This window comes from Choloepus didactylus, chromosome 10 (genome assembly GCF_015220235.1).
Source record: "Choloepus didactylus isolate mChoDid1 chromosome 10, mChoDid1.pri, whole genome shotgun sequence".
Taxonomy (NCBI): domain Eukaryota; kingdom Metazoa; phylum Chordata; class Mammalia; order Pilosa; family Megalonychidae; genus Choloepus; species Choloepus didactylus.
The window spans coordinates 121,083,532-121,092,694 of NC_051316.1; the positions used below are offsets into that span (position 1 = coordinate 121,083,532).

The 9,163-nt window shown below is 34.1% G+C and overlaps 1 non-coding gene across 1 annotated transcript; it reads left to right on the forward strand.

Moving 5' to 3' along the window:
- Positions 1-2,275: 2,275 nt before the first annotated feature.
- Positions 2,276-2,381, forward strand: LOC119505838. Its single transcript, XR_005210873.1, has one exon. It is a non-coding gene; the product is annotated as a U6 spliceosomal RNA (small nuclear RNA).
- Positions 2,382-9,163: the final 6,782 nt, after the last annotated feature.

Here is a 9,163-nt window from a genome sequence, read left to right on the forward strand (position 1 = left end):
AATGAAATACATTTGAAAAATAATCCATTCAATATTGAAACTGGAAGAATAATTGGAAATTAACCATAGCATTTCTGGGAAAGATATGGACATAAATGCAAATTTACAAAATCTTCCTCCAGCAAACTAAATAAAATCAATAGAACAGCATGGAAACTGGGAAACTAGAAATGGTCCTAAAATCACTAGAGAAACATTGAGAAATGAATGCCATCCAGGTACAATGTAATTTGGGTCAACTTAAAATAATACACTGGTAATAAAAATGCTATCTTCCTTATGTTGAAAAAGAGGCAGTGTAGTGGGAAATATGAGGTATGAAATATAAAAATCCTCTTGAGGAAACTCCAAATGAGAGTAGGGATCAATGGTATGTGCAATCGAATGGTTCAGGAAGGTAAAAGAAAAAGGCATAACAGGCAAAACTATACCACACACATGATAAATGAACAAATCAACCAACAAAAAAAATAACAAATGAACAAACACATTTATGTTAAAATATTAAAAAGTCAGATGGTTATTCATAATATAAAAATAATCCTTATTGAAAATTTTATTTTCAGAAATCTTTATGTTTCAAAACTATGGAATCTATCATTACATATACCATAAATGCACAGTAACTAAAAATTTTGCCTTACATGCTATACTCAGTAAAAAAAAAATACATATAGTCTGGTTTGGTTTGGTTTTCCCAGAAAAACTCTTGGTAAGAATTTTGTGGCCTGTGGTTTGAATAAAAGTGAAACAGGAATAGTTATAAGGTGAACAGGTTTAAGATAATTAGATTCACTGCACTTATCATATATATGTCTGTTAGGGATGTGAGAATTCAGTAATTCAGGCTGAAAGCAAAGGACAGGCATGTGGTTTGGAGCTATGTACCTTAGAAAAACACATTCTTCAACTTAATCCATTCCTGTAGGTGTGAATTAAGGTGTGGCCCAACTCAAACAGGATCATCATAATCCTATAACTGGAGTCTTTTTAAAAATTTTTTTATATTTTTAAGTTTCCAAATGCACTTTAACAAGTAGTTAGAGAGCAAATTTCAAAGAATATTATGGGTTACAGGTCCGCAGTTTCAGTTATTTCCTTATTGTGAAATATAACATATATACAAAAAATAATATCTTTCAAAGTATGATTTAATAAGTAGTTATATAGGAAATTTCCATAGTTGTTATGAGTTACATTACATAGTATCAGTTATTTCCTAACTGTGAAATATAACATACATATAAAAAGGTGATTGCTTTCAAATTACAATTGAACAAGTAGCTATAGAACAAATTTCAAAGGATGCTATGTGTTACAGTTCCATCATTTCAATTCTTTCCTTCTAGTTATTCTAATACCCTAACAACTAAGAAAAAGAAAATTTATAGAGATTCAGTATTCATCAGCCTTTGTAAACTCCATCTTGTCTGTTGCTACCCCTTCTTCTAGTTTAATAACCTTCCTGATCCTCAGAGATGTCTAGGCAGTGACCACCCTAACTTGTTCATGTTGATAAGGTGGGTCAACTTCATGAGAAAAGGAGACACATCTGGTTGATGTTCTTGAAGAGGCTGTTGCCTCTGGGTTTTGGGACTTAGATGGCATAGAAGTTCTTGGAAGGATTTATGTTTCTGAAGAATAAATTTAGTGAATGAAACTTTCATAGAGTCTCAAATAGGAATCTGGGTATTCATTAAGGTTTTGGGGACTACTGTTAATTTGGTATATCTAGGTGTTCTGGTTTGTCAATATTGCCATTTTGCAAATCACCAGAAATGGATTGGCTTTTATAAAGGGGGTTTATCTGGTTATAAAGTTACAGTATTAAGGCCATTAAATGCCCAAGGTAAGGCATCAACAATAGGGTACCTTCAGTGGAGAAAGGCATTGGCATCCAGAAAATCTCTGTTAGCCGGGAAGGCACGTGGCTGGCATCTGCTTGCTCCCAGGTTGCCTTTCAAAATGGCATTCTCCAAAATGTCAGTGTCAGCTTTCAGTGGTCATCTTCAAACTGTCTCTGTAAGCTGCAGCTTCTGGTTTTTTTGAACCCAAGAGTTCATTTCTCAGCTTATCCCTTTCCATTTGCATTTTATATAAGCTGCAAGGAGAAGCCAGGCTACATCTTCAACTTTTAGTTTCAAAATCTCCTCAGCTAAGTATCCCAGCTCGTCACTCTCAAATGCTGCCTTCCATCCAACACCAGGACCCAGTTTTGCCAAATTCTCTGCCACTTTACAATAAGGATCAACTTTCTTCCAGTTTGCAATGACACATTCAACATCAGCAGCACATATACTGAAATTGGAACAATACAGAGAATATTAGCCTGACCCCTGCGCAAGGATGACACGCAAATTCGTGAAACATTCCATATTTTTTTTGCTTTAAAGAGATTTTGGTAGAAATATGGATACAAAAGCTACTTCTGAGGAGGCCTTAAAGCTGTAACTTTGTAACCAAATAACCCCCCTTTATAAAAGCCAATCCATTTCTGGTGTTTTGCAAAATGGCAGCATTAGCAAACTGAAACACTAGGTGAAGCTTACATGGGAGTAACCTCCAAGACAGTCTTGACTCTATTTGAATTCTCTTAGACACTGAAACCTTATTTTGTTACCTTTCTTTCAGAAACCAAACTAGACCTAACATCCATCTATAGAACACTACATCCAACAACAGAATACACATTCATCTCAAGTGCACATAGAACATTTTCCAGTATAGACCATACATAATGCCATAAAACAAGTCTTACTAAAATTAAGAGTTGTAAACATACAAAGTATTTTCTCTGATCACAATGGAAATAAATTAAAAGTCAGTTACAGAAAGAAATTAAGGAAATTCACAAATATGTGAAAATTAAATTATGGGCAGCTGAAGAACCAATGTGTCCAAGAAAAAAAAATCATATGGTAAACTAGAAATACTTTGAGATTAATAAAAATAAAAAAAAATAGCAAAATTTATAATATGCAGCTAATGCAGAGCATAGAGGGTAATTTTTAACTGTAAATGCCTATATTTTTAAAAAAGAAGAAAGATTTCAAATCAGTATCTAGTCTACCACCTAAGAAGCTAGAAAAAGAAAGGAAACTAAACCCAATACAAGCAGAAGGAAGGAAATAATAAAGATTGGAGCAAAGTTAATGAAATAAAGATTAGAAAAACAGAAAATTAATGAAACAAAAAGTTGGTTCACTGAAAACGCCAACAAAATTGACAAACCTTTAGCTAGACTAAGAGATGAAGAAGAATAAAATTACTAAAAAATCAGGAATGAAAAATATGACATCTCCTCTGAACTTACAGTAACAAAAATGATTATAAGGAAATAATATGAACAACTGTTTGCCAACAAATTAGATAACTTAGACAAAATGACAAATCCCTAGAAACACATGAACTATCAAAAAGGACTCATGCAGAAATAGAAAATATGAATAGATTGTTAACAAATAGATATCAAATTAACAATCGAAACATTTCTACCAAGAAACCTCATGTGCTTTATTGGTGAATTCTACCAAAAAGTTAAAGTACTAACACCAATCTTTCATGAACTGTTTCAAGAAATAAAACAAGATAGAATGCTTCCCAAGTCATTATATGAGATCAGCATCACTCTGATATTAAGATAAAATAAAGTCATCATTTATATGTACACACATACACACCACAATTTACAGACCAATATCCAATATTCATTATAAATATAGATGCAAAAATCCTCAAAAATGCTAGTAACCCAAACTGATCAACAAACAAAAAGGATTATCCATAATAACAAAGTGAGATTGAACCCAGAAATACAATTGTTTTATACCATAATTTCAATTGTAGAAATTAAAACATTTGACATACTCCAATATACTTTCATGATAAAAACATTCAGCTAAGACTAGAAATGAAGTTTCTCAACCTGATAAAGGATATCTACAAAAAATCCACTGATAACATCATACTTAATGGTGAAATAATGAATATTTTATGTCTAAGATGTGGAAGAAGACAAGGTTATCTATTCACCAATTCTATTTAACATTGTGATGGAAGTTGTATCTAGGGAAACCAGATAAGATCAACAAGAGGCATCCAGTTTGGAAAGAAATATGTGAAACTATTTCTATTTGTAGATTACATCATTCTGTATATAGATCATTGCACCAAAGGACACATGGCAAATGAACTAGATAAATTACATTTCATGAAAATTAAAAACTTTTGTGCTGCAAACAAAATCATCAGAAAAGATAAAAGATAATTTCTAGAATAGGAGGTGTGCCAGTTTATATATATTATGTGCCCCAGAAAAAACCATGTGCTTTGATGGAATCTTGTGGAGATAGATTCATTAATCTTTTTTATTAGGGTGTGACTTTTTGATTGGATATTTCCATGGAGATGTGACTCAATCAACTGTGGGTGAGACCTTTGATTGGATAATTTCCAAGGAGGAGTTACCCCACCCATTCAAGGTGGGTCTTAATTGAATCACTGGAGTCCTGTAAAAATGTTCACAGACAGGAGAAACTGCATATGCAACTTGAAGAGATATTTGGAAGATGGCCGTTGAAGGCAGAGTTTTGCTGATGCCCAGAGTTTGCCCTGAGAGACTGACACAGAAACATTTTGAAGAATGCCACTTTGAAATGCAACCTGGGATCGACAGACACCAGCTACATGCCTTCTGTGCTAACAGGTTTTCTGGATGCCAATGGCCATCCTTTGGTGAAGGTACCCTAATGTTGATGCCTTACCTTGGACACTTTATGGCCTTAAGACTGTAACTTTGTAATCAACAAACCCTCTTTATAAAAGCCAATCCATTTTCAGTATCTTGCAAAATGGCAGCATTAGCAAACTGGAACAGGAGAAAATATTTGCAAATCATATTTCTGTACCTCGAATCTATAAAGACCTTTTATGGCTCAAAATAAAAAGACAGATAACCCAATTGTTTAAAAAACAGGCAAAGGATTTTAATAGACATATCTCCAAAGAATATATGCAAATGGCCAGCAAACACATGAGAAGATGCTTATATAATTAAGGAAATTCAGATCACAACCACAATGAAGTACCACTTCACGCCCATGTGAATGCTGTCTTAGTTTCCAGGCTACTCTGACAAATACCACACAATGTGTTGGCTTAAATAACAGAAGTCTGGAAGGCTTTCTTCTTCCCAGGGTTGGCAGCATTTTGGCTGTCCAGGAATCCTGGGGGTTCCTTGTTTTCCTGTCATATGGGGATGTCCTTCCAGCCTCTCTCTCCTGTTCATGGTTTCCTCTCACTGTTATTGAATTTCTTCTCCTTATAAAGGATTCCAGTAATAGGATTAAGATCCATCTGTTTCAGTCAGCCACACCTTAACTAAAAGTAACATTTTCAAAAGGTCCTATTTACAATGGGTCCACACCCACTGGAATAGACTAGGACCATATGATTTTCCTGGGATATGTAATTGAACCTACCAGAGATGGCTAAAACAAAAAATACAGATACAGTGAATGGTGTGACAAGGATATAAAGAAGTTGAATACCTCTTATTTTGCTGGTAGGAATGTAAAATGGTGCAGCCACTTTGGAAAACAGTTTATTTCCTCAATATATTAAACAAAGAGATACCATATGACCAAACAATTCCACTACTAGTTATATAACCAAGAGAAATAAAAACATATATCCCCACAAAAACATGTACACGAATTTTCATGCAGCATTATTCATAATAACCAAAAAGTGGAAACAAACCAAATATCTATCAACTGATGAATGATAAAAAATTGTGGTATATCCTTATGGAATATTATTCAGTGTTCTGATTTGCTAATGCTGCCTTTTCACAAAACACCAGAAATGGATCGGCTTTATAAAGGAGGGTTATTTGGTTACACAGTTACAGTCCTAAGGCCATCAAGTGTCCAAGGTAAGTCATCAACAATCGGGTACCTTCACTGGTGGATGGCCAGTGGTGTCTGGAAAACCTCTGTCGGCTGAGAATGCACGTGGCTGGCATCTGCTTGCTCCCAGGTTGTGTTTCAAAATGGTGTTCTCCAAAATGTCTGCATCAGCTTCCAATGGCCATCTTCAAAATGTCTGTCTCAGCTACAACTACAGCAGTGAGCTCCTATGTTTGAGTTTATATAAGGCTCTAGTAAACTAATCAAAGCCCATGGTGAATGGGTGTGGCCATGGAAATTATCCAATCAGAGCTATCACCTACATTTGGGTGGGTCACATCTCCATGGAAACACTGAACCAACAGGTTCCAACCTAATCCACACTAAGACATCTGCTCCCACAAGACTGCACCAAAAAATATGGCTTTTTTCTGGGGGACATAATATATACAAATCAGCACATTCAGCAATATAAAAGGAATGAAATACTAGTTCATGACACACATGGATGAACCTTGAAAATATTCTAAGTCAAAGAAACAAGTCACAAATGGCCCCATATTTTTTAATTTCATTTATATGAAATATCCATAACAGTCAAACCTAGAGAAAGAAACAGCTGCCTGGGGTGAGCATGGGTTCAGGAATGGGAATGGGATTTCTTTTGGGGTGATGTAAATGTCCAGCATTAGGTATTATTGATGTTTGCCCAACTTTGAGAACATACTAAACAGCACTGAATTATACACTTTAAATGAGTGAATTTTATGTTTATATCTCAATAAAGCTGCTAAAAAAAGAAATTGGAAATGCAAAAAAAATTTAAGTGATATCATTTATGATAAAAATATTGGAAACAAGTGTCTGAAATGAGTAGATAGTAGAATGAATAAATCATGGCTTCTCAAAATTGAGTATATAAGAATCACCTGGAAATTAACATGCACATTACTGAGCTCCAATCCCACAAATTCTGTTTCAAGCACCCCAAGATGATTCTGTTGCAGGTTGTTGGGATGACACTTTGAGAAGTATTTCATTTGACAGAATAGCAAGTAACTTAAATTATGCTTATGAAGTGTTTGTAATAATTAATGAAAAACTTATATTTTTATTTTAGTTGAAGAGATAAGAACATACGTGTCTTAGTTTGTCAGAGCTGCTATTATAAAGACCACACAATGGATTGGCTTAAACAATAAGAATTTATTGGCTCATGGTTTTAGAGGCCAGAAGTCCCAAATCAAGGCATAAGCAAGGCCATGCTTTCTTCTGGAGTAGGTAATGTTCTGTGATGGCTCACCTCACGCCTTTGCTTCCTTGAGTAGCATTTCTGCTTTCTGTAGCATGGCCTTGTTGTGTTGCCCTCCTGGTTTCCACTGACTTCTGGCTTCTTCCTGTGGCCTTCTCTGACTGACTGCATCTGAATTTTTGCTGCATGTGAAATTCTGCTACACTCCAGTAATATGGACTAAAATCCACCCTGATTCAGTTGTGCCACACCTAAATAGGAATTTAGAAGATCCTATGCACAAATGAGTCCACACCTTAGCTGATGATATATCTTCAAAGGGTCTTCTTTACAGATGGGGTCCCACCCACAAGAACAAGGATTAAGACAGAGAATATGTCTTTTGTTGGGGGTACATAATTTAATCTACAACAATATGATGTACATGTTAATATTAAATGAAAGGAATTGATTATCTCACCTCAAACCAGGAAAACGAATGGAGGTAAAGGCTTGAAAAAGTTAACTGTGATCAGATAAATAGTACATTTTTTCTTCATTTTTAATTTTTCCATAATATCTAAGTTTAAAATCAGAATGGATTATTTTGTAATCATAAAAAACAAAATTAATTTAAAAATGAGTCATATGTTGAACAAACCATTAAAAAATAGTTTTACACAAATTGAAATTGTAGATTAATTCTTGTTTTACAAAATTATTCATGTATTGAGATAAAATATTTATGTGTATATATAGATATGTTTAAATATATGTCATGTGGTGAGTAGAATAAATGTGTGTTTGTATAATATATAGCACAAGCTTCCCTTCATGAATGCTTTCTATTTTCTAATTTAGATATGAATGGGTATTTATGTTCTTAAAGTAATTTTTAAATATTTTATTAACAAAAATAAAAGAAAGTTACCTCATAAATGTAATTTTTGCAATATTAGCAAATTTGGAATTAGTCTGTTTTCTGAGAAAAAAAGTGATTGACTTTTTTGAATAATGATCTGGGGAATATTTAATTCTATACACAGGAAATATTATAGTCCTGTACCTCAGGGAAATTCATTTTCATCACAGGCTCCAACAATTCTTAGCACAAAATCTTTCCTTTTGCATCAGCAGAGGACTCCAGAATGCCAAACACAGCAGAGAGAACAACACTGCCAATGGTATAAGACTCAGAACACATCAACTAGAGAGACAGACTGGAAACATCATGAACACAGACAGCGTTTTACGTAGCATATGGAGGAAATCACCCATAAAGACAATATGAATGTGTACATCCAGCAAGGGCTTGGCAAAGAATAAGGCCTCAGCAGTAATGCTGAGCAAATAAATAGGCTATCCAGTGAAGATAACACAGGATGGGGCAAACATAGATTATGTGCTAGGAACCTCTCACTTAAAAGAAGAATCTAATTAACACCAGGATTTTCCCTTCAACTGATGTGTTAAGGGTTTTCATAGATTCTTTAGTGGGAAAGCCAATTGGAGATGAAGTTAGTACCAAGCATAGAATTTTTAAAATTAAAATATATTATTATATTTAGTTATAATTAAAGCATGTAGACTAATTCAAGAGATTATATCTTCAACTTCAAAAATTTCAGAATTAAAGAATCCAAAGAGCATTGTTATTATAAAAATGGGCAAATAACCTGATGTGTTTATTACTGTCCAGATTGGACAAAAAGGAGAGTCTGCCTCTTTCTGTCTCCAATCTTAACGAGCCACATTTCTGTTACAGGTGGAATCCAATACAGGGTATTAGTTTCTTATTTGGCAGTTAGTGAATTTATCACATCCAGGTTTCCTCACTGGGGCTGGATGATTTCCATGGAAATGCTATTTAGAAGTTCATCATCCACTTAGAAACTGCAATTTAAAGATGTAATGCCAAGATAGACTGAATTATTATCAGGAAGTGCCTAGGTTAACACTAGAAAGAAAAATGAATATATGTCAACATAAATAATCATCTATGCTTATTCTGAATCAACAGAAT